The 27005-nt window shown below is 42.5% G+C and overlaps 2 protein-coding genes across 2 annotated transcripts in view; one reads left to right on the top strand and one right to left on the bottom strand.

The window, feature by feature from the left end:
• LOC142658374 (uncharacterized) overlaps nucleotides 1-27005 on the bottom strand; it is a 130459-nt gene that overhangs the window by 47577 nt on the left and 55877 nt on the right. The gene's annotated exons all lie outside the window — the stretch shown is intronic.
• The window catches only part of LOC142664889 (oocyte zinc finger protein XlCOF7.1-like), a 34602-nt gene that overhangs the window by 5043 nt on the left and 2554 nt on the right, over nucleotides 1-27005 (top strand). The gene's annotated exons all lie outside the window — the stretch shown is intronic.

Raw genomic sequence — 27005 nt, 5'->3', positions numbered from 1 at the left:
AAGCCTGGGTACAAGGTCCAGGGAGGGCCCCAGCTGTGAAGGTTAGTACCTGTGAGTCTGCTGTCCGCTGAGGCACTGGAGCGCTATTTGGTCCGGAAGCGGCACGATGCCGCGGCGGCCGTCAGAAATCTAGGCCGCGGCGGCCGTCAGAAATCTAGGCCGCGGCTTCAGGCCTGGTAGTAGGCTGCGGTCTGAAATGCGGCCAAAACGCCCAAGAATGGTGCCAAACTGTGCCAGGAGTACCAGAGGACATCCAGGGGGACACCAGGACCCAAGATTGCTGATGGAAGAAGGTGGATGGCACCAGATTAGGCACAAGGATGCAGAGCTCTCAGATAGTGCGTCCGTCCGGTCTCGTCGTCAAGCCCCGCCCCCCACTAAAACATTATTTTATTTCGAAAAAAGTGTTTTTATTGTGTATATGTAGTAAAACATAAAAACGGTATAAATTTGGTATTGCCATAATCTTATCGAACCTCAGAATATAGTAAACATGTTGTTTATACTGCACAGAGAACGCCGTTAAAAATGTATAAAAGAAACAGTGAGAGAATTTCTGTTTTTTGGTCTCCTCACCTCCCAACAAATTGAATAAAAACTGATCAAATGATCACATGTACCCCAAAATGATACTAATAAAAACTACAGCTCGTCCCATGAAAATCAAGCACTCACACAGCTTGCCAACGGAAAAAGAAAAAGTTATGACTCTTGGAATGCAATAATGTAAAACTACGGCCCAGACTAATTTATATGTGCAGCAGTTCCTCATCTAAAACCCCACGTCATCTTTTGCTAGCCCCCACTGGTAGACCCTGTAAATGCAGCGGAAACGATTACATTTTGGGGTCAGTGCTACATATGGGGCTAGTGAAGAAGTCAAAGATTAGACAATGCTGGAGTGCGGATATTTTGTACAATTCCACAGACACCCTTTAGAAGTGCGACTCCTGCACCCAAAAATCTGGCCTGTGCATAAAGGATTGGTTCAAAGCGTACGTCCCTATCCATGGATAATTAATTTTATTATTCATTAACCCCATTATTACATCATCCTATTATGACCTGATGCACTCCGCCCATCTTACATATACCCTGATGTACGCCACACAGATTACATATACCCTGATATAGTCCTCACAGATTACATATACCCTGATGTACTCCTCACATATTACATATACCCTGATGTACTCCTCACATATTACATATACCCTGATGTTCTCCGCACAGATTACATATACCCTGATGTACTCCTCACATATTACATATACCCTGATGTACTCCTCACATATTACATATACCCTGATATAGTCCTCACAGATTACATATACCCTGATATAGTCCTCACAGATTACATATACCCTGATGTACTCCACACAGTTTACATATACCCTGATGTACTCCTCACATATTACATATACCCTGTAGTCCTCACATCTTACATATACCCTAATGTACTCCGCACAGCTTACATATACCCTGATGTACTCCTCACAGCTTACATATACCCTGATGTACTCCGCATCGCTTACATATACCCTGATGTACTCCGCATCGCTTACATATACCCTGATGTACTCCGCACAGCTTACATATATCCTGATGTACTCCTCACATATTACATATATCCTGATGTACTCCTCACATATTACATATATCCTGATGTACTCCTCACATATTACATATACCCTGATATAGTCCTCACAGATTACATATACCCTGATATAGTCCTCACAGATTACATATACCCTGATGTACTCCACACAGTTTACATATACCCTGATGTACTCCTCACATATTACATATACCCTGTAGTCCTCACATCTTACATATACCCTAATGTACTCCGCACAGCTTACATATACCCTGATGTACTCCTCACAGCTTACATATACCCTGATGTACTCCGCATCGCTTACATATACCCTGATGTACTCCGCATCGCTTACATATACCCTGATGTACTCCGCACAGCTTACATATGCCCCCACAGTATAAACTGAAACACCAGTAAAACACTAAACAAAACTACTACCAAGTAAATCTGCGCTCCAAAAGCCAAATTGTGCTCCTTCTGGGCCTGGCAGTTTGCCCAAACAGCAGTTTATGATTGCATATAGGGTATTACTGTACTCTGGAGAACCGCTTAACAATTTATGGGGTGTGTGTCTCCAGTGGTATAAGCTGGGCACAACACATTGGGCACTGAAATAGCATATCTGTGGAAAATGGCAATTTTCGATCTGCAACATCCACTGCACTAATTTCTGCAAAACCTTTGTGGTCAGAATGCTGACTACACTTCTAGATGAATTTCTATGAGGGATGTAGTTTTCTAAATGGGGTCACTTCTCGGGGGTTTTCACTGTACTGGTACCTCAGCGCAATGCAACATGGCACCAAAAACAAATTTAGTAAAGTCTCCACTTCAAAAACTAAATTGCGCTTTTTCCCTTTAGACCCTTGCCGTGTGTCCAAATAGCATTTACAACCATATATGGGGTATTTCCCAACTCAGGAGAAATTGTGTAACACATTTTGGGGTGCATTTTCTCCTGTATTCCTTGTGGAAATGAAAAATTATGAGCTAAATCTAAAGGTTATTGGAAAAAAACAATTTTTTTCATTTTCACAACCCAATTCTAATAAAATCTATAAACCACCTGAGGGATCAAAATGCTCACTATACCTCTAATTTAATTCTTTGAGGGGTATAGTCTACAAAATGGGATCACACCTAGGGAATTTATACTGTACTTGTACTTCAGGGGCTCTGCAAATGCAACATGGCCCCAAGAAACCAATTCAGCAAAATCTGAGCTGCAAAATCCAAATGGTGCTCCGTCCCTTCTGAGCCTTCTGTGGGTCCAAACAGCAGTTTATTACCACATATGGGGTATTGCCGTAATCTGGAGAAATTGCTTTACAAATGTTGGAGTGCTTTTTCTCCTTTATTCCTTATAAAAATTAGAAAATTCTGTTTTTTCAGAAAAAAAGTCGATTTTCATCTTCACAGACTAATTCCAATAAATTCAGCAAAAAACCCCATGGGTCAAAATGTTAACTATACCACTAGAAAATTCCTTGAGGGTTATAGTTTCCAAAATGGGGTCACTTTTTTGGGGGGTTTCCACTGTTTAGGTCCCTCCAGGGCGTTGCAAACGTGACACGGCACCGAAAACCATAACAGTAAAATCAGCGCTCCAAAATCCAAATTTGCGCTTCTTCCCTTCTGAGCACTGCCGTGGGTCCAAACAGCAGTTTATTACCAGATATGGGGTATTTCCGTAATTGGGAGAAATTGCTCTACAAATGTTGGGTTGCCTTTTCTCCTTTATTCCTTGCAAAAATTTTATGTTTTTCCAGAAAATTAGTAGATTTTCATTTTCACAGACTAATTCGAATAAATTTAGCAAAAAACCTGTGGGGTCAAAATGCTAACTATACCCCTAGATAAATTCCCTGAGGGTGTAGTTTCAAAAAATGGGGTAACTTTTGGGGGTTTCCACTGTTTTGGCACCACAAGACCTCTTCAAACCTGACATGGTGCCTAAAATATATTCTAATAAAAAAAAATCCTCTATGTGCTACTTTGCTTCTGAGGCCTGTGTTTCAGTCCATTAGCACACTTGAGCCACATGTGGGATATTTCTAAAAACTGCAGAATCTGGGCAATAAATATGGAGATGCATTTCTCGGGTAAAACCTTCTGTGTTACAGAAAAAAATGTATTACAAATTAATTTTGTAAAAAAAAATTACATTTGAAAATTTCACCTCTACTTTCCTTCAATTTCTGTAAAACGCCTAAGGGGTTGAAACACTTTCTGAATGCTGTTTTTAATACTTTGGGGGTGCAGTTTTCATAATGGGGTGTTTTATGGGGTTTTCTAATATATAGGGCCCTCAAAACCACTTCAGAACTGTACTCGTCCCTGAAAATATAGCCTTTTGAAATTTTCTGAAAAATGTGATTAATTACTGCTAAAGTTCTAAGCCTTGTAACGACCTAGAAAAATAAAAGCATGTTCAAAAAAATATGCAAACATGAAGTAGACATATGGGATATCTTAATTAGTAACTATTTGGTGTGGTATTACTATCTGTTTTACAAGCAGATACATTTCAAATCAGAAAAATCATAATTTCTTCAAATTTTCTCAAACTTTTGGTGTTTTTCACAAATGAGCAATGAATTTAATCGACCACATTTTTTCACTAACAATGTACAATATATCACGAGAAAACAATCTCATAATCGATTGGATAGGTAAAAGCATTCCAAAGTTATTACCACATAAAATGACATGTCAGATTTGAAAAAATGGGTCTGGTCCTGAAGGCCAAAATGAACTTGGTCCTAAAGGGGTTAAAAATAAAATCTAAAATCAAAAAACGCAAAAAAAATAAATAAAAAAAAGTCTTTAGCATAAAATACATTTAATTGCCCATACGTACATTACATAAAAATCGTACACATATTACGGTTTCTACGTGACCGCAAAGTGCTCTTTTACATCGGCCGCTGAAGAGAATGCCGATCGACAAGACATCGTTGATCTGCAATCGTTTGCTCCTGTCACACGGAGCTATGGATGGGGACGAGCGGTCGTTACTCCGATCGCTCGCCCCCATACATTATCATCATGTCAGGAGCGCGTATCCCCGTTTACTCAGGGAGACGCGCTGCCGACAACTTAAATTTTTCTCTTTTTTTAAAACTATACGATCAGCAGATGATCGAGCGTTTGCTCGTTCATCTGCTGATCGCAGCCCTGTTTACACAGGGCGATTATCGGCAACAAGCGTTATACGAACGCTCGTCTGCACGATAATCGCCCAGTGTAAAAGGGCCTTAAGAACCTGAAGAATTAATTTAACAGGTCATTTAGCGTGAAACGTAAACGGGACAAAAAATAAACAAAACAAACAATGCCGCAATAATACATTGTATAACGTACACAGTAAATGTTTCTACCCTCAAAACCGTGCAGAAAAAAAAATACAATTTCTCCCGCATAAAACAAGGCCTCATACAGCCACGTCACTGAAAAAATAACGTTATGGCTGCTGAAAGGCAAAAATGAAAATTTTTAGCTGGCCATTAAGGGGTTAAAGACCCTATGTAGTAATGTCTGTTATACCTTCGATATGTGTTAATCCCTACCCGCCGCAGCCATTTATCAGATTTTTGTTTTTCCCTCCCCACCCGGCCATAACTGTTTTCTTTTTCCACCGATATAGCTTAAAATCACTTACCAAAATGTTTCCTTCCGCTGAGTCCAAAGGCAGCACACAATGGGTTAATTACCTGATTCTTCTCAGCTAGTACAGAAGAAAAAGAAGACACAATTAGTCTTAATTACAACCTTATTAGCCCCTAAGCCAATGGTATAAAGCACACCTTGAACAGACATACAATGTGTAGTAATTTAGCAATAAACCAGAAATAGGGGAGGGAAGCTGTGCTGCCTTTGGACTCAGGGAAAGGAAAAATTTTGGTAAGTAAATTTAAGCTTTCCCTATCATCCAAAGGCAGTACACAATGGGAATTCAAAGCAAAAAAAATGGGCAGCTTTACATATCAGCAACCTCGAGTACCCTTCTGCCAAAGGACACCTCCGCATCAGCCAAGGTATTCAATCTGTAATGTTTCACGAAGGGATCCAATGAAGACCAGGTGGCCGCTTGACAAATTCAGACCTACGTAGAGTCTTTCAGCCCAGGAAGTTGATAGGACCCTAGTAGAATGCACCCTTAGGTCAGAATGCACTGGTAAGTTAGCGTGAGTAAAAGAGAAATAAATTACATTTCTGATTAAGAGACGACTTAGAAGCCTTCTCCCATTTACGAGGACCTTGGAACTGAAGAAAGTAACTCTGACATTCTGATGGTGCAGCATTTATCTAGGTAAGAAAGGACTGACCTTTTTACATCCAGAGGATGGGCCGGAGAATCTGGAGGCATGGTAGGATGAAAAATCTCTTGATTGATATTATTAGTTGATGGAACCTTTGGTAGGAATCCCGGGACATTTCTCAAAATTAAACAATCTGGTCTGATTTTAAGGTAAGGATCCCTAGAAGTGAGCGCTTGCAGCTATCCTACCCTTTTAGCTGAAGAAATGGCCACTAAGAACAATGTCTTCCAGGTAAGGAATTTGAGGCTTATATCTTGGATGGGTTCAAAAGGATGAGCAGATAAACATCGAAGAACAATGCTCAAATCCCATGAGGCCAGTGGAGATTTTATAGGAGGTCTGATGAGCTTAACCCCTTAAGGACACAGCCTAGTTTTGGCCTTAAGGCTCAGAGCCCATTTTTCAAATCTGACATATTTCACTTTATGTGGTAATAACGTTGGAATGCTTAAACCTACCCAAGCGATTCTGAGATTGTTTTCTCGTGACACATTGGGCTTCATGTTCGTGGTAAAATTTGGTCGATATATTCAGTGTTTATTGGTGAAAAATTGCAAAATTTAGAGAAAATTTTGAAAAAATTGCATTTTTCAGAATTGAAATGCATCTGCTTGTAAAACAGACGGTTATACCACCCAAAATAGTTACTAGTTCACATTTCCCATATGTCTACTTTAGATTGGCATCGTTTTTTGAACATTATTTTATTTTTCTTGGACGTTACAAGGCTTAGAACATAAACAGCAATTTCTTATATTTTTAAGAAAATTTCAAAAGCCTTTTTTTTAAGGTACCTCTTGAGTTCTGAAGAGGCTTTGTGGGGCCTATGTATTAGAAACCCTGATAAAACACCCCATTTTAAAAACTAGACCCCTCAAAGTATTCAAAACAGCATTTAGAAAGTTTTTTAACCCTTCAGGCATTTCACAGGAATTAAAGCAAAGTGGAGGTGAAATTGGCAAATTTCATTTTTCTTGCTGAATTTCAATTTTATTCATTTTTTTTCTGTAACACAGAAGGTTTTACCAGAGAAACACTACTAAATATGTATTGTCCAGATTCTGCAGTTTTTAGAAATGTCCCACATGTGGCCCTACTGTGCTCGTGGACTAAAACACAAGCCCTAGAAGCAAAGAAGCACCTAGTGCATTTTAAGTCCTCTTTTTTATTAGAATATATTTTAGGCAGCATGCCAGGTTTGAAGAGGTGTTGAGGTGCCAAAACAGTAGGAATCCCCCAATAGTGACCCCATTTTGGAAACTACACCCCTCAAGGAATTCATTTATGGTTGCTGTTACCATTTTGACCGCACAGTTTTTTCACAGCACGTATTTGAATTGGGCTGTGAAATGAAAAAAATGTCATTTTTTCCAATAAAATGTCATTTGTGATCAAAATTTCTTATTTTCACAGGGAAAAAATACCCCATTTTGTTGCCCAATTTGTCCTTAGTGTGGCAATACCCCATTTGTGGTGATAAACTGCCGTTTGGGCCCATGGGAGGGCTCAGAAGGAAAGGAGCGCTATATGTTTGTTGGAGTCCAGATTTTGCTGGATTGGTTTTCGGGTGCCATGTCGCATTTGCAGAGCCTCAGAGGTATCAAAGCAATGGAAACCCACCAAAAGTGACCTCATTTTGGAAACTACACCCCTCAAGGAATTCATTTATGGTGGTTGTTAGCATTTTGACCACACAGTTTTTTCACAGCACCTATTTCAATTGGGCTGTGACATTAAAAAAATGACATTTTTTCCAATAAGATGTAATTTTTTATCAAAATTTCTTATTTTCACAGGGAACAAAATACTCAATTTTGTTGCCCAATTTCTCCTGAGTGCAGCAATACCCCATTTGTGGCAATAAACTGCCGTTTGGGCCCATGGGAGGCCTCAGAAGGGAAGGAGCGCTGTGTGTTCTTTGGAGTACAGATTTTGCTGGTTTGGTTTTCGGGTGCCATGTCGCATTTGCAGAGCCCCAGAGGTATCAAAGCAACGGAAACCCATCAGAAGTGACCCCATTTTGGAAACTACACCCCTCAAAGAATTCATTTATGGGTGTTGTGACCATTTTGACCCCATAGTTTTTTCACAGAACTTATTTGAATTGGGCTGGGAATGAAAACAAAATTATTTTTTTCAAATAATATGTAGTTTTGGCTGAAAATTTCTTATTTTCACAAGAAATAAAATACCCCATTCTGTTGCGCAATTTGTTCTGAGTGCCGCAATACCCCATTTGTTGTGATAAACTGCCGTTTGGGCCCATGAGAGGGCTCAGAAGGAAAGGACCACCATTTGGCCTACTGGGGATTTTCTAGTGCGAAGTCATGTATGCAGAAGCACCTGAGGTACCAGTACAGTTGAAACCCGCAAGAAGTGACCCCGTTTTAATAACTACACCCTTAAGGCATTCATCTAGAGGTGTAGTGAGCATTTTGACCAGAGACCTACACTCTATAAAACTGTAATGTGGGTTCTCCCGGGTATGGCAATACCCTACATGTGGCTGTTATCAGCTGCCTGGACACACAGCAGGGCTCAGAGGGGAAAGACGAGGGGGGATAAGCTGTGCGGAGTGCATCAGGGTAAGTAAAATTGGGGTAAATTATAAACCAAGGTATGTATGATAAATTTTAAAACTGACTTTCATACAGAGCTCTGGTTATTCGGGACACGTGTCACATTGATATATTGTGTCATCCCTTATAGCAGACTTTGCACCTCTTTTGACTTTTTCCCTTCTTGCCAGTTTGGGGAACTTCTCCTGGAAAGTGTTGCCGCCTTGGTACGATGCGTGTGGCCCCGCTTCCAGAAGTACTGGGTGCCCCCCCTTCTTGGTCCCTAAAGATTAGGTTCTTGATAATCACCTCTTGAAATTCCAGGAAAGTTCCCGTCTGGCCTGCACATCGACGTAGCACGTACGCATTGTACAATGCCATCTGTATGATGTGCCCGGCCAGCTTCTTATACCACACCGCATGGCGCTGTAGGGCTTCAGGATTTGATTTGACAAGTCCACACCTCCCATGTACCTATTGTAGTCCAGGATGCAGTCTGGTTTGGGGGTGGCCTTTCCTTCATATAGCCTAAACCTGTAGGTATACCCGGATGCACTCTCGCAGCTTATACATCTTCACGCCATACCTTGCCCTCTTACCCGGCAGGTACTCGCGGAATTGAACCCTCCCTTTAAAATGTACCAGGGACTCATCAATAGAAATACACTTCTCGGGGGTGAATGCTTGGGAAAACCGGGCACTGGAACGGTCTAATAGGGGTCTCCGTTTATACAAACGGTCAAAACTGGGGTCATCTCGGGGTGGGCACGGCTCATTATCAGTATAATGTAAGAAGCGAAGTATTGGCTCATTTATTTATTTTTTTAGGTTCCAGTTCAGAAGTTGCTTTGAGGGGCCCATATATTAGAAACCCCTATCAAATATGCCATTTTAGAAACTAGACCCCTCAAAGTATTCACAACAGCATTTAGAAAGTTTATGAACCCTTTAGGTGTTTCACAGAAATTTAGAGCAAAGTAGAGGTGAAATTTACATTTTTTTTTTTGTCAGAAAATCCTCTATACCATTTTTTTTATAACACAAAAGGATTTATCACAGAAACGCAACTTAATACGTATTGCCCAGATTCTGCAGTTTTGAGAAATATCCCACATGTGGCCCTAGTGCGGTAATGGACTGAAGCACCGGCCTCCGAAGCAAAGGAGCACCTAGTGGATTTTGAGGCCTCTTTTTTTATTAGGCACCATGTCCGGTTTGAAGAGGTCTTGTGGTACCAAAACATTGGGAACCCCCCAAAAGTGACCCCAATTTGAAAACTAGAACCCTTGAGGAATCCATTGTAGTTTTCATGGGGTGCATGCGGGGCTTTTTGATCAGTTTTTATTCTATTTTTAGGTGGCGTGGTGACTAATAAACAGCAATTCTACTATTCTTTTTTTATTCTTTTTTTTTTACTGCGTGCACCGTGCGCTATAAATGACATTCACTTTATTCTGCGGGGCGATACGATTACGGCGATACCAGATGTTTATAGTTTTTTTTTATGTCTTATGGCGTTTGCACAATAAAATACGTTTTGTAAACAATCATTTACTTTTTGTGTTACCTTATTCTAAGAGCCAGAACGTTTTTATTTTTCAATCAATAAAGCCGTGCGAGGACTTATTTTTTGCGTAACGAACTGTCGTTTCGATCAGTACCATTTTTCGGTACATGCGACTTTTTGATCTCTTTTTATTCCATTTTTTGGGAGGTGAAGTGACCAAACAATTGTGATTGTGGTTCGGTTTATTATTATTTTCCTTTACGGCGTTCACCGTGCGGGATAAATAACGAAATAATTTTGTAGTTCAGGCCGTTACGGACGCGGCGATACCAATTATGTACAGTTTATTTGTTTATATATTTTTATTAATAATAAATGACTGATAAGGGAAAAAGGGGGATTTTTACTTTTAATACTTTTAAAACTTTTATTTTCTTATTTTTACACAACTTCTTTTAACTTTTTACTGTATTACTTTGTCCCACTAGGGGACTTGAGGGCAGGAGGCCCTGATCGCAATTCTAATACACTGCACTACATGCGTAGTGCAGTGTATTAGAACTGTCAGCTACTCACTGACAGCAAGCATAGTGGGTTCTGACGTTGTCAGGACCCACTAGGCTTCAGTCTATGGCATAGCCGGACGCCATTGTTTGGTGTCCGGTTGCCATAGTCACCATCGCCGGCCGCTATCGCGTAGCAGGCCGGCGATGGCAGCTTAACCCCTAAAAAGCCGCGATCTCTATAGAACGCGGCTTTTAAGGGGTTAATCAGCGGGGACACAGCGATCGGTCCCCGCTGTAGGAGCTGTGACAGCTGCTGAACAAGACAGCAGCTGTCACAGCTCCTGTATGTGTCGGGAGGACGGCCGAAACGGCCGTTACTCCCGAGACGTACTATTCCGTCATGGAGCGTGAACGATACAGCTGCCATGACGTAATAGTACGTCCAGGAGCGGGAAGGGGTTAATTGCCCTGAAGAATCTGCTAACCAACTGATCTTTAGAAAAAATGCCTTCTGAAAAGGAGTTGATTGTGGAAAAATTAACTTTGAGCCTAGCCGTTACTACTGTCTGAACTGCTACAAGTACCCTTGTGCTATATAGACATTGACTTGTTACACTGTTTGGCCAGCTTCTATCCCGCTACGGCGGTACGGCCCAGTGGGTCCACATACCCACAGATCGTGACAAGAACCTCTGAAGTTTGGCATTCTGGGCTGATGCCATCACAGCTATTTCTGGCAAACCGAATCTGCAGGTGATCTGATGAAAGACCTGCACATTCAGTCTCCATTCCCCATGGTTGAGAAGATTGTGGCTGAGCCAATCTGCCTGGACATTCAGATGTCCCTTTATATGGACCGCTGCTAACTGCTACGTTTGACTCTGCCCAATCCATAATCTTTTTGCATTCTTGGTTTAGGCATGAACTCCGTGTCACCCCCTGCTTGTTCAGATAAAATACAGAGGCTAGGTTGTCTGATTGCACAACCACTCTGTGGTGATGAAGAAACGCCGCAAAGTGGTGCAGAGCCTAGAAGATGGCATGAAGTTCCTTCATGTTGTATGACAACTGTTCTTCTGGTAGCCATAGATGTTGAATTCACCTGTGACCTAAGTGAGCTCCCCAACCCTGTTTTGAGGCATCGGTAGTCAGAACTAATTGCGGTAGGGGATGGAGTGACCTCCCATGCCTGAGACGATTCGGAGTTAGCCACCAGTGGAGATCCGATATGGTTGCCTCGGAGAGGTGAATCCAGCGGTCTAAGCTTCTTGGAGACTTGTCCCACTGGGACAGAATCTCCAACTGCAGGCTTCTGAAGTGCGTACTGCATCCAGAGTAGAGCTGAGAAGGCCTAGGACACTCATTGCTGCTCAGATCTGAACCCTGCGAGCTGTAATCAACCAGTTAATTTTTTTTATTATGTTGATAATTCTCTGAGGAGAAAGGATAAGAGACATATGAACGAATTTATCACAAACCTCAGAAAGGGGCAGCATTGAGTGGGGATCAATCTGGATTTTTTGTGGTTCACCAAAAAACCCAGATTGGTTAGAGTTTTGAGTGTTACATTCAGATGACTCAGGAGCTCTTCCCTTGAGGAGGCTCTGAGGACCAAGTCGCCCAAATATGGAACCAGATATACCCCTTTCAGTCTGAGGAAGGCTGCAATCACTACCACAATTTTTGTAAACACTCTCGGTGAGGATGAGAGGCCAAATGGGAGGCATGTGAACTGTAGATGTTTGACTGAGGACCCTAGATGAACTGCTACCCTCAGGAATTTCCCATGGCAACTGCTGATAGGCACATGTAGGTAGGCATCTTTTAGATCGATTGTTACCATCCAATCTTGAGGCTGTAAGAGAGAAATCACTGACCTCACCGACTCCATCTTGAATTTGGTTTTTCTCATGAACCTGTTCAAGAAAGTAAGATTTATTAATAGCCTCCAACCTTGATCTTATTTGGAGACAGCAAAGACCCTTAAATAGACTCCGCGACTTCTCTAGTGATATGGAACCTCCTCTAGAGCCCCTTTGTCCACTAAATCCTGAAGCAGCTGTAGTATGACTGGGTTGTCTGGAAAATTTAGGAAAAACTTGTTTGGGGGAAAAACTAACTCCAGTGAGTACCCTCTTTTTTCGTAGATAGTACCCATGCGTCTGACGTGACCTCATATCAATTAATGTAAAAAATTTTCAGACGAGCACCCACTGGAGGAAGAGACATGACGTCATTGGTTATTTTGCCTGTGCTCCTCCTGGCATCTTTTAATAAAAGAGGAGGCAGATGTTTGGCCTTTTCTTTGGGCTAATCTACGATTACGTTTTGGGTTAGAATAAGACCTCTTAAAGTTTAGTGACCTTTTGGGTGGACCACGAAAGCTACGGAGTCTTCCGTAATTAGACTGGGAAAAGGAAACATCTTTGTTGTCATTTAGGGATTTAAGAATGCGATCTAGATTTGGGCCAAACAAGCTGCTAGGATAAAATGGAATGGAACAAAAATTATGTTTTAGAGGGTACATCACCCTTTCTCCATTCCTTCAACCACAAAGACCTTCAGGCTGCTGTAGTTAGTGCCATATTCTTAACATTAAGACGCAGAGTGTCTAAGGGAAAATCTGAGAAAAATTCAGCAGCTAACTTCATTTTGGGAAGTAAATGTAGAAATTCATTTCTAGAAGTACCCTCTGGAAAACCTTTGGACAAATCACTTAAGGCCCTAGCTACAGGGATCGAGGAAAATGAAGCTTTACATACATTTGCAGAGGAGGAGTAAGCTCTTTTAAATAGTGAGCCTGCCTTTCTATCCATAGGTTCCCTAAGAAGGGAGGACTCATCCGAGGGAAAAAAAAACTTTTTTAGAAAGACGGTCTGCTGCCAAGTCCACTTTAGGGGGGTTCATCCACTGATCCGTATAAGATGGATCCAATCTATGGAAATATCTGAACCTACGGCCCATATCAATTTTTTTTCTTTGGCTTCTGCCAGCCTAAATTGAAAAAATCTTTAAGTAAATCATGCTCAGGAAAATATTTCCCTTGTTTTTTTGGAAAGTGTAACAACTGTTGCTTTTTTGAATGTACTCCTTTCAAACCTTCTGATTCCACAGATTCTTTGACAGACTTAATGAGATGAAATGTTATCCTTCCTGAACAACTAATAATCATCAGGAATGCCCAGATCGGAGTCCGATTTCAGATCCCACTTGGCCTTCAGACCAAGACTTGGAGGACTGATCTAGTGAAGACAAATCTTCAACAGCGGTTCTTTTTCTATGTTTAGTATGAATACTGCAGTCCCCTTTAGCCTCTTTAAAGGCTTCTACAACATGGCCTTTAAACCAGCCAAAGAACTTTTTAGCCTGCTGCTGCACTGGAAGGACATCGTCATATTCCTCATCATCCTCATCATCATTTTCCTGATATATACAAGCATTGCATATGTCAGCTTCACAATCATCAGATAACGGTTGTCCACACTGAGAACATATCCTATGTCCAGCTATCTTTGAGCAGTTTCCCCCTTGAGAGTTAGGCATCTTAAGACAAAGATAGGGATAGTGTGAGAGAGCAGCAGAGATTTAAGCAAATACCTTATTCTCCTTCTCTATAAGAACCCCTAAGAGATACAGGAAAATACACGTCCTACCTTTTTGGCTGACTGGAGGTGCGAGCCTGGCAACTAGAGTGAGAAATGCGCCATTATATTCAAGAAGAAACTTGCGATGACTTCTTATCCCGCGCATGCGCACAGAGGATTGCATGTGCTGTGATCCAGGACCTGCACGTAACAGCGCTCATTTCTGAACATGTGGACTACTGTATGAACGCCGACTCCATATGCACCTGCTCCTCCAGATATGCCAAGCAAAAATAATTCTGCTAATGCTCCGGCCACAATATGGCAGGACGAGTTGGACACACCTAATCCACAGACCAGGGAGGTGTCTTTCAATGCCTCTCCAATATACCCTTCACAGGGGAAAACAACGGAGGGCTCGGTGGACGTACTGGAGACCTCCCTAGGATTCCACCAGCGGCCATCATCACATAACATGAAAAAACCTGTTGTAAGAAAAGCGTGCAGCTGGGACAGAAGAAAAAAACACATTGTATGTCTGTTCAAGGTGTGTTTTATACCATTGGCTTAGGGGTTCATAAGGTTGCAATTAAGACACACGACAGTAAAAAATCTCCGTAATTGCAGACCGTAATACGGTCCGCAATTACTGAACCGTTCATTTCTATTGGGCGCGGACACCTTTCCGTATCGCTACGGATAGGTGTCCGTGCCGGGAATTATGGAGCATGTCCTAATTTTCGTATTGTACAGGAGAATGGCCCGAAAATGCAGGCCTCCGCCCGAAAGCCGTCGGTGGACGGCCATGCCCACAATCGTGGGCCGTGATTACGGGCACAGCCGTGTGCATGAGGCCTAATTGTGTCTTCTTTTTCTTCTGTACTAGCTGGGCAGAAGCAAGTCATTAACCCATTGTGTGCAGCTTTTTGAACGATAGGGAAAGCCGTATGAGGGCTTGTTTTTTGCGGGACGAGTTATAGTCTTCACGGCCCCATTTATTGTACCAATTAATGTACAGGGAAACGGGAATGCATTTCTTTGTGGCCTGAAATAGGGGAAAAAAAAATATATCAATTTTTTTTTTGGTTTACATCATTCACTTCGTGATAACAAAATTTTATCTTTATTCTGCGGGGAATACGATTACGGCAATACCAAATTTAAATATATTTTATTATGTTTTACTATTTGTACAAGGACAAAAACTAATTGTGAAAATTAATTTGGAAAAAAAGGGGTATTAATATTTTTTATATATATATATATATATGTGTGTGTGTATTTTTTTATGTAAAAAAACAACGTTATCTCACTTCATATACTTATGTATGCTGTCTTTTTTGTCGGCTACTATTCAATCTCTGCCACAGAGCACAAAGATGGAAGATCCCATCACATGATGGAAACCCCCATTTTGGAAACTATACCTCTTAAAGTATTTATTAAGGGGTGTTGTAAGTATTTTGACCCCACAGTTTTTTTGTAAGAATTCATTCAATGCAAGTAAAAAAAAACAAAACACTTTTTTCACAAAGTGTAATTTTAAAGACCAATTTATTTGAAAAGTGAACATAAGAATAAAGAAACACACCCCAAAATCTATCACACGGTGTTCAAAAATATCCCCATAGTGGTTCCAATCTGCTTCCTGGACACACGACGGGCTAAAATGTAGGGAGCACTCTTTGGCTTTTCATACACAATTGAATGGATTCCAGGCCATTGTGAACAGTATTTTGGTTTTATATATAATAAACTATAGCGGAAAAAATAATCTGTACTGGAGTGAAGGGCAATATATCCAAAATAAATGGAGGAAAATGTATCCAACTATCGAGTTTGTTCACAAGATAAAAAACACCTATAGGTCTATAATGACAACTTATTTTATATAGTGAATGGTCCTACAACGTCTCCTTAGTGACATTTATCCGTATATAAGGGGCGAATGTGTCAAGCAACGTGGTACACCATAACAGGCCCGTCTCTAACAAGGTAGGAACCACTATGTGAACAAAACAACCATTCACCTACTAAATATATAAAGGAACAGTGTCCAAACCCATCAATAGGAACGGTAAAGGATCAGTAGTCCCTGAGTATTTCTAGAAGCATTGTCGGGTGTAAAAGATCCATCAAAAACCCGAACAAATCTGTAATAAATCCCACAGTGTATTGATAAGGAACAGCTCAATTATTAGAGATCCTCCAAATAAAACAAGATCATGCCCGTATCACCATACAGTCAAAAGAAACAAATTGTGGTATATCCAATACATGTATTTTATATCATGTTGTCTATGGTTACAAAACTAGAAAATGTGCAGCTTCATTCAATAAAAAATGTTGATTATCAAATATTCATGCACTAATAAATTCATATCGGGTGTGTAGAAAATTAGAAATGATCAATTCAGATTTGTGAACAATGGCCTCAATTTATTCTGGTAGTCATCTGGCTTTTCTTGGAGGGGACTTGAATATGACTGTTGCAAATACAGGGGTAGCGTGGACAGCAACAGTATAGTAGTCCAGTAAGAGCGGACAGGTTTGTTTTATTTAAATTTTTTAACAAACCGTTAATAATGTTATTTCCCAAAATTTTTTAGTTCAGGAACATTGGGGGTCCATTATCTGTAATTGATATCAGTGGGCTTTTGTACTGGACAATTAATTTGAGGACTTGATCGCCCACAAATTAATAAAATCGTAAAGAGTAAAATTTATTTCATGGTCTGGAAACAATATCCTGTACAACCTCTCCCAAAATAAATTCTCCCTACTTGGAAAGCCCTCAAACTAAAAAGTAGAATTAGTCTTACTGGTAATACGGTTTCTACTAATCCTCCGTGACAGCACCACAGGAGTTACCTATTGGATCTAATAGGGACAGGAAAACACGAGAGGTTAAAAGCCCCTCCCACCCCTCCTTCACCAGTGTTTTATAAGTAACTACTCGATCACCTATCTGATGTTCAAGAAGAATTACTAGTGAAAGAAACTAGGGGGGAAAACTCAGTGCTGTCATGTGGAGGATTTGTAGAAACTGTATTACCGGTAAGACTAATTACACTTTTCTCCCTTCACCTCCATGACAGCATCACAGGAGATGTTTTAGAGAGGGACTACCACCTGGAGACCTTTCTCCCAAACGCTAGTTCAGAGTTTGAACCTGGAACGAGGCGGTAATGTTTTGTAAAAGTGTGAAGACTTGTCCAGGTAGCAGGTCTGCAGATCTGCTCTATCGAATCGTTCACTCTTTCGGCCCAAGAAACTAAGTAAAAAATTGTGTAGTACCGTGTTAGCCAGAGACAATATGAAATGTTAAATACTTTTGTGTCAAAAAAGACAAAAGTATAATCGGTATGATACCTTTATTGGCTAACCATAAAAGTTCTATATGCAAGCTTTCAGAGCACAGAGGCCCCTTCTTCAGGCGGTTTACAAATGAATGACTTAGAAAAAAGCACAACATTTAGATGTTACACAAAGAAACTGAAATAGATCGGGTAGAGTGAGCTTTTAAGTGTGATGTACTATCTTTCCCTGGATCTTATAGGCCTCGCAAATGGCATTTTTAATCCATCTTGAAATTGTATTTCTAGACACTTTTTTGCCTTTATTTATTCCTTGAACGAATAGGTTCCTATCCTTTCGCCATGGCTCTGTGACTTTTATGTACTCCAGAAGGACTCTTCTAACATCTAGTGTGCGGAAGGCTTCTTCTCTTTTTGTTTTTTGGATTCTAGCAGAATTAAGGCAGTATAATGTCCTGGGATTTATGGAAGTCTGATACTACTTTGGGTAAAAAAGATTAATCTAATTTAACCCCTTCCCGAAATTTGACCTATCCATATGCCAAAGTCAGGTAGGGGAAGTATGGAATGGGCTCACGGAGTGAACCCGCTCCAGACGATGCCGGTGTCGGCTGTATGTTACAGCCGAATCTTCAGAGTAACAAGCGGGGTCGCGCTCGAGTGCGATCCCGCTCGTTTAACTCGTTGAATGCCACGATCAACAGCGACCGCAGCATTTAAATCGTTAGAGGGGGCGACCCCCTCTAACAGCTCATCGCGCCCCCCTGCAATGCAATCGCGAGGGGACGATGGTTGCTATGGCTGCCTGGGGGCCTAATGAAGGCCCCTAGGTCCGCCATCTTTGAGCTCCTATTAAGCGCTGCCTCCGGCAGGGCTTAATAGAAGCCTGTCAGAATCACGATATACTGCAATACATTAGTTAAATCGCTGGTTAGATCGCTGGTTGAAACCCTCTAGGGGGATTGATAAAAAAAGTAAAAATGAGTAAAATAAAGGTTTTTTTGTATATAAAAAAAAATTTAAAGTTCAAAAATAAACCCTTTTCCCATTTTCCCCCTGGAGCATAGTAAAAAAATAAATGAACAAACATAATTTGTATCGCCGCATCTGCAAAAGTCTGAACTATTACAACATATAATTATTTAAACCGCAAGGTGAAAGCCGTAAAAAAAAAAATTGAAAACGCCAGAATCGCTATTTTTTGGTCACCTCATCTCCCACAAAAAAATGAAATAAAAAGTGATCAAATCGTCACATGTAACACCAAAATGGTATAATTAAAAACTACAGCTTATCTCGCAAAAAATAAGCCCTCATATCACTTCATTGACGGAAAAATAAAAAAATTATGGCTTTCGGAATTTGGTGACACAAAATAAATTACATTTTTTACACTTAAGTTTTTACTTGTAAATGTAGTAAAATATAGAAAAAACTATATGTATTTTGTATCGCCGTAATCGTATTGACCCGCAGAATAAAGTTAACATGTTGTTTTAATTAATCAGTGAATTCCGTAAAAACAACGTGCAAAAAACAATGGAGGAATTGCTGTTTTTTTCATTTTCTACCCCACAAATAATTTTTTCCCCGTTTTCTATTACATTATATGGCACAATAAATGGTGCTACGAAAAAACTACACAACTACTCAAAAATCAAGCCCTCATAGGACTATATTGACTGAAAATAAAGAAGTTATGGCTTTTGGAAGGTGGGGAGGAAAAAACAAAAATGAAAATCTGAAAGTTGTTTACGACGGGAAGGGGTTAAAGACTATTCTGTCTTCTAGAATTCTTAAAGGGGTATTCCCAACTTGAAGATCATACTTCAATAGGTTCCTTATGTAAATTAATAAAATTTAGCAATTACCTTTTGGTTTGCTTTTTTTCACCGTTTCTGAGATATTCCTCCTCTTGGATCGGATGTCCTCTTCTTTGTATATGGTCTGTTTCCAATAGATACGACCACCACCAGGATCCTGCAGCAGTGGCCGCTCTTGTGCAGATGCGCCTCTACATCTTCCTATTTCTCTGGCTGAGTCCTCATGAGCGCGCATTGGTCTCGCATGCGCAGAAACTCCCGGCCCGGCCACCTCTCTCCTTTACAATATAAGTGAATAATACAGCTCTCAGGCATGCGCAGTAGCCTGAGAGTTGTCCTATTCAGCTCTCAGCCCAGGCTCCCCCTCCTCTTCCCCTTTGCAATAGAAGTGTATAGGAACGGCTCCCTGGCATGTGAAGTATCCGGAGAGCTGTCCTATTCAGCTGTTCACGGCACATTGCTGCTGAGACTACTACAGCAGAGCCCTTATTAGGGCTTTCACACTTGTGCTTGCTCCTAAGCTCTGTTATCTCCATATGCAAATATAGAGATATTAGAATGGACTTTGGAGCAAACACAAATAGTTTGTATTACTGTGGACATGATTAGGAGACCCGCACACTGAACTGGAGAAAGAGGGGAGAGGACATTGTACTTTTACACAGCACATAGAGAATGATAACGAGGGAGGAACGAGTAAACCTCCTGTTAGACGTTATTTTGGCACTATGTTGTAATCCCAATGCTGCATGTAATACAATACATAGCAGCATCGGGAGCGTGCATTCTGATGCAAGTGGTGCTGTGATATTTTCACAGCGCCATCTGCTGGTTATGTGAGTGGAAAGAGCTTTGTACCGCCCACTCAAGCAGAAATTATAGGGAACGAGTTGCAGGACCATGCAGTCCTGTAGTGTGATTATGGGGTAAGATCAAACAATGGAGGGGTGTAATATATTTATTTTTGATAAATAAAAAGATTTAGGGAAGATGGGAATAACCCTTTAAGTATGGTTCTCGTATAGACAGGGCCTGGAGTTCACTCACTCGTCTGGCTGAAGTAATTGCTACTAGGAATACTATCTTCCAGGATAGCATCTTTAGGTCTGAATGTTGTAATGGTTCAAATGGAGATTTAGTAAGACCTTCCAGGACTGTATTTAAATCCGATAGAGGGAACAGGTCAGTAACCTTGGGTTTTAACCTAGATGCTGCTTTCATGAACCTCCTTATCCAACTATGATCAGCTAGATTTGTATCAAATATTGCACTTAGTGCTGAGACCTGAACTTTCAGGGTACTTGGTCTAAGGCCTTGCTTTGTAAGGCCTGCCTGAAGAAAATCTAGAATACTAGGTATATTTGGTTTCATTGGGTATGGAATTTGTTCTCCACACCAGGAGACATAAGTCTTCCATATTTATAAGTAGATTTTGAATGTCGCCTCTTTACGACTATATTTTCTTAATTACTCACTCTGACAAGCCCTTGTTTAGTAGGACAGACTTTTCAGGATCCAGGCTGCAAGCTGAATGTCACTTGGGGTGTATGGACCCACTGGGCCGTACCGCCTTAACGGTATGGCAGTTGGCCAACAGGACAAAGTCTATAATTCGTATAGGTGTACCTGTAGTAGCTTCAGAGAGTAGCAAGATTGGCTCGGATGGGACTAGGCAGCAGGCAGGCACCAGGCGTGGTGAAGCAGGACAGGGTTGGTACACAGCACAGCACGACTCCAACTCAATACGGCACTTGGACCAGGATAGCACGGGATTCAGGTTACAGGTAGCAGGAACGTGAAACACTGGTAACTGGAAGACACTTAGGAGACCATTTGCAGAGACAAACTAGGGTAACGACATTCAGGCAATGCAGGAAGGGGCAGAGCACTTCTTATAGTCCAAAGTGCTCACGGGCTAATTTGGTCTTTAATTCAGGTGTGCGCACTGGCCCTTTTAAGAGCGGGCACGAGCGTGCACGCGCACCCTGCGGGACACAGCAGAGTGAGGCGGAAGTGAGCACTGGAGCTTCCTGAGGAGGAGATGGGGACCAGCGCTCACTGATCCATGGCTGCAGTCGTCAGGAGGTAAGCAAACCTGGCGGCCCGCGGCCATGGGCATTACACTGAATATCTAGCACATCCTTATGGGATATTGGACGCTGGGACAGTAGGTTCTGGGATCTGAGAAGAATCACTGGTTCTTCTATGGAGAGATCTTTCAACAGACTGAACCAACTTCTCTTTGGCCAACGATTAGCAGTCAAAATTATTTTTGTCTTTCCAGACAGAATTTGCTGCAATACCCTTGGAAGAAGAGGAATTGGAGGAAATGCATAGCCCAGATTGAATTTCCAGACCTGGGATAGTGCATCCATTTCAAGAGGGTTGTCCCAGGGATTTAGAGAAAAGAAGTTCTTTACCTTCTTGTTCTGATGTGTCGCAAATAGGTCTATGTCTGGTATTACCCACCTGAGCCTTAATGATGGAAAGGCACTTTCCTTTAGACACCATTCCCCTGGATTTAAATCCTTCCTGCTCAGAAAATTCGCCTGACAATTTTCTGAACCTTTCAGATGTGTTGTCGACAGGGACCAGACCTGATGTTCTGCCCATTGAAAAATCTCTGTGGATATCAATTGTTGGGAAGCATGTCTTGCGCTCCCTGATACTTTAAATGACCTACTGTCGTCGTGTTGTCTGACAGAACTAACACGTAATGTCCCTGTAGTAGATGTTCTGCCTGCTGTAGGGTCTCCCATACTGCTTTTAGTTCCCTGAAATCTGATGACCTGATTTGTATCTGTTGTGGCCATCTTCACTGAAAGTTATGATTCAATACCTGGGCTCCCCAGCCTCTTGCACTGGCGTCAGTCGTTACAACAATCTTGGGAGATTGGTGCCATTTTACCCCTTTTGTGTAGATTTTTTTTATATTTTGCCACCAGCATAGGGATCTCCTGATCTGTGTATATATTGTGTGATATATTTATTTTTGTTTCTAAACCCCATTTGTTTTTGTTCCATCGTGTAAGAACTAATCTTTGTAGTTCTCTGAAGTCAACCTGGCTCCATGGAACTGCTGGAATACATGCGGTCATGGATCCTAGTAGGGACATTAGTTGTCTTATTGTACAGCGCATTTGCGTCCCTGTCATTTGTGTAAGGGGTCCTTTTCTGCCTAAATAAATCAAGGCAGACGAAGGAATATAAATAAATGTTCCACTAACATAGAAAAAATATCCCCTTAAGAATAATACTCACAGGACCAGGTGTAGCGCTAGGCTCTGCCAACTGAGAGAGAGAGGTCATGTCAGTCTCAGGCATACTGTAAGGATACCAGAAACAATAGACCGGAAAGAAGAAAATATTACCTTTATATCAGAACTCAGATACAGGGCAACCATTTGAATTTGGCATCAAACAGCATTACTCCAGTTTCCCGTCCAGCGTCACTTCCGCCGGAAGTGGGGCGCACATTGAGGACCTGGGTAGGGAACTCCTGAGGGAAACCGAACCCACACAAATCACGTTAGACTGCCAGCTTATACTCCCCTGGAGGGCAGGATGCAGTCATATGAGGACTCGCTCCGGAGAACGGGTCCTCCAGCAGCTGAAAAGAGGAGGAAAGAACGTGTCGATCGACCTGCCCTGGTAAGAAGGCCTCAGCCCCCTCACCTCCCTCATGTTTGTTGCCGTGTAGGGACAGGAAAAAACACTGGTGTGGGAGGGGATTTTAACCTCTCGTGTTTTCCTGTTCTTATTAGGATCGATAGGCAACTCCTGTGGTACTTTCATGGAGGTGAAGGGAGAAAAGAAAATATAAAGAAATTGACTCCCTAAAAAGATCCCCACCCTAATTTTTTGGGGTGTGCATATTAGTACTTGGAAACTGGTTTTGAAACCAGGGTAGTTGCAAAGGCCTGGTTTTGATGGACATATGGGGCAGTAAAAGCGGGTATCCCTCCTCGTTCCATACTTACTACCTACCCGGTACCTTTTTCGGGAATAATTTTGGGTCTCGGTGGAAGGGACGGGGTGTAAAAAGTCTGAAAGACTCGCAGGTATAGTGGAATAAAAAAAAGAGACGCTCAATAACCTGCTCCTTGAACTGAAGATAAGTGAGCAATGCTTGGCCCTTTTTGAAAAGAACAAAACTATTATAGGTAGCAATCTGGATTAGGTAGATTGCTAACTTTTTGTACCAGGCCTTATTTTTTCGCTTCACCAGGTAAGGTTGAAGAACCTGGTCGGAAAGATCTACACCCCCCCCCCCCCAAAAAATTTGTTGTAGTCTGTTACATAGACAGGTTTCTGCTTTCCTGTGGTAGCCCCCCTCTCTAATTGTCACCGTAGTGTCAGTGGACAGCATGTAGACGTTCTTCCTGTCGGTCCATTTCCTCACTTGCAAATGCCATGGATGTTCCTTTTTCCAAACGCTTGGACACCAACTGTTGTGGGAATCCCACTCTGTTTTTTTGTACTGTTTCGCAGGCCCCTGTATTTGTAGCATAGAGGGATTTATAAAGGGCAACACTTGTATAAAAGTTGTCTGTATAGACGTGGTACCCTTCTGCAAGAATGGCTCCATTAGGTGCCACACTATTTTGCGAGAGTTGCCAATAGTTTCTGGCTGATAAATTTGGCGGTCCCTGCCTTTATAGATTTTAAAACCGCAGGTGTAACCCGTTGTGCTCTCGCACACTTTTTTAATTTTACCCCATATCCGGCTCGTTTGGAGGGGATGAACTAACAAAAAGAAAGATGGGCTTTAAGGCTCATAAGCGATTCATCTACAGATTAAGTTTGATCAGGGGTATACAAATTTAGAAATAAAGCATTTAGAAGGGTGATTAATGGCATGAATTTATTAAGCCGATCATAGCCTGGGTCAATTCTTTGGGGTCTAGGGAATTATTGGTAAAATGCATGAACCACATTAGGGCTTCATAGCGGTTTCTGGACATCACTGCTACAAATACAGCGATAGCATGGACAGCGCTAGAAGTCCAGTAGGACCAGACTGTCTGTGATAGGTTTATCACAGTGATCACCTGATCAGGGACCAGTCAGAATGGTCCCTGATGGTTGCTGTGCCAGCTGCTGCCACAGGCAGCTTGGGCACAGCTTAATATCGGTGCATGCGTGCGCCATCTTTTATTTTAACAATGTGGCAGGGGGGATCTGCAGTAGGAGGGGATTTACTGTCGGGGGGCCTTTGTTTAACATTTGTTACCCTTTCTCGCTCCTCTCAGGAGTTATTCTATGAGAGGACAAAGGGTGAGAAACCGGCAACCTGCGGTGACCGCCGTGATTTAACAAATCACGGCAATCCTCTTACTAGAGACCACTCTCTATGGTCTCTGGTTGTTGCTCCGATACCTCAGCTACCTCTGGTAGCTGAGAGAACGGAGCTTAAATTCAATCATTTGGCGCTACTTTAGGCTAAAGCGCTGCCGTGAAAAGGCGGCTCCCTAGCCTAAAGCCCCTTAGCGACGGCCGTGACAAGGCGGTCGCTATCCACCGGATAGGTCATCGGTTCATGATCTGTGTAGGGTCCGACACCTAGACCCCGTACAGATGAGCTGGTCCGGTGCCTCTGCACCTGACGTACATGCCGGAAGCAGTTGGCTCCAGCCACGGAATAGAGGGCCGAGCTGCAGTACTACAGCTCTGCTCAGTGGCGTAACTACCGCTAAAGAAGCCGTAGCGGCTGCTACGGGGCCCGCAGCGTGAGGGGGCCCATGCCACCCGCCGGCACGGGCCCCCCTTCTCATGGTCGGAGGCTCCGCTAGCAGCCGCTATGGCTGCTACAGCGCGACGACACTGAAGGGGTTATTCCTACAAAAGTCATGCATCCCCTATCCACAGGATAGGGGATGCATGTGTGATCGTTAGGACGCCCAGTGATAAGGAGAACGGGAGACCGAAAGTCCTCTGAAGTTCTCCATGACAAACCTCGGACTTCCGGGGTCTGTCTGCAGCGCCATAGAAATGAATTGTGCACTGGTCGCGCTTGTGAACATGCGTGACCAGTGCGCACCTTTCATTTTTATTGAACTGTGCAGACTCCGGAAGTCCGAGGTTAGTCATGGAGAACTTGGGGGGACTTTCTGTGGATAGGGGATACATTTCTTTTGTAGGACAAACTATAGGCCGTTTTTTTTTTTGGGGGGGGGGGGCTATATGGCGTTATCTACAGGAGGGGTCTGTATGGCGTTATCTACAGGGGGTCTGTATGGCTTTATCTACAGGGGGGTCTGTATGGCGTTATCTACAGGGGGTCTGTATGGCTTTATCTACAGGGGGGTCTGTATGGCGTTATCTACAGGGGGGTCTGTATGGCGTTATCTACAGGGGGGTCTGTATGGCGTTATCTACAGGGGGGTCTGTATGGCGTTATCTACAGGGGGGTCTGTCTGGCGTTATCTACGGGGGGTCTGTATGGCGTTATTCACAGGGGGGTCTGTATGGTGTTATCTACAGGGGGGTCTGTATGGCGTTATCTACAGGGGGGTCTGTATGGCGTTATCTACAGGGGGGTCTGTATGGCGTTATCTACAGGGGGGTTCTGTATGGCGTTATCTACAGGGGGGTTCTGTATGGCGTTATCTACAGGGGGGTTCTGTATGGCGTTATCTACAGGGGGGTTCTGTATGGCGTTATCTACAGGGGGTTCTGTATGGCGTTATCTACAGGGGGACTCTGTATGGCGTTACCTACAGGGGGGGTTTGTATGATGTTATCTACAGGGGGGCTGTATGGCGTTATCTACAGGGGGGATTGGGGCTGTAAGACGTTATCTACAGGGGGCTGTGTGTGGTGCTATCTATAGGGGCGCTGTGTGGTGGAATCTATAGGGAGGCGCTATCTACAAGGGGGGGGGGGTTGTGTGATACCCAGCTGAGCGGGGGGGCCCTGTCAAAAGTTTGCTATGGGGTCCAGTTTTTCTCTAGTTACACCACTGGCTCTGCTCCTATTCAAGTGAATAGGAGCAGAGCTGCAGTTCTGCAACACGGCCGCTATGCTATGTATGGAGCCAACTGCTGCCGGCTCTGTATATAGCATTGTGTGCCATAACATCCAGTACCCGCAGGCAACCGGAGCGGCTGATCGGTGCGGGGTCCGGGTGTCGCACTCCCACAGATCATGTACTGATGACCTATCTAGTGGATAGGTCATCAGTTGTAGGAATGTGCAAAAACCCCTTTAAACGGCCAAATGTGTTGGCAGAGGGCTGACTTTATTGCCATACAAGGTTCTGTAATTTTCAAAAAGTCAAGCTTTATGTAATAAAAGTGGAGGACTGTGTGTAGACCAGAATCCTGGACTTTGTCATCAATATATTTTAAAGTGTTATACAAAACATTATAAGGCTAGAATCGCACATAGTTTTTGAGGCAGGTTTTTGAGCTGAAGCCAGAAGTGGATTTAAAAAGGCATGGCTTAAAGAGGCTCTGTCACCAGATTTTGCAACCCCTATCTGCTATTGCAGCAGATAGGCGCTGCAATGTAGATTACAGTAATGTTTTTATTTTTAAAAAACGAGCATTTTTGGCCAAGTTATGACCATTTTTGTAGTTATGCAAATGAGGCTTGCAAAAGTCCAAGTGGGTGTGTTTAAAAGTAAAAGTCCAAGTGGGCGTGTATTAGGTGCGTACATCGGGGCATTTTTAATACTTTTACTAGCTGGGCGCTCTGATGAGAAGTATCATCCACTTCTCTTCACAACGCCCAGCTTCTGGCAGTGCAGACACAGCCGTGTTCTCGAGAGATCACGCTGTGACGTCA

Source organism: Rhinoderma darwinii, chromosome 1 (assembly GCF_050947455.1).
Source record: "Rhinoderma darwinii isolate aRhiDar2 chromosome 1, aRhiDar2.hap1, whole genome shotgun sequence".
Classification (NCBI taxonomy): Eukaryota; Metazoa; Chordata; class Amphibia; order Anura; family Rhinodermatidae; genus Rhinoderma; species Rhinoderma darwinii.
This window is presented reverse-complemented; position numbering and strand designations above follow the sequence as displayed.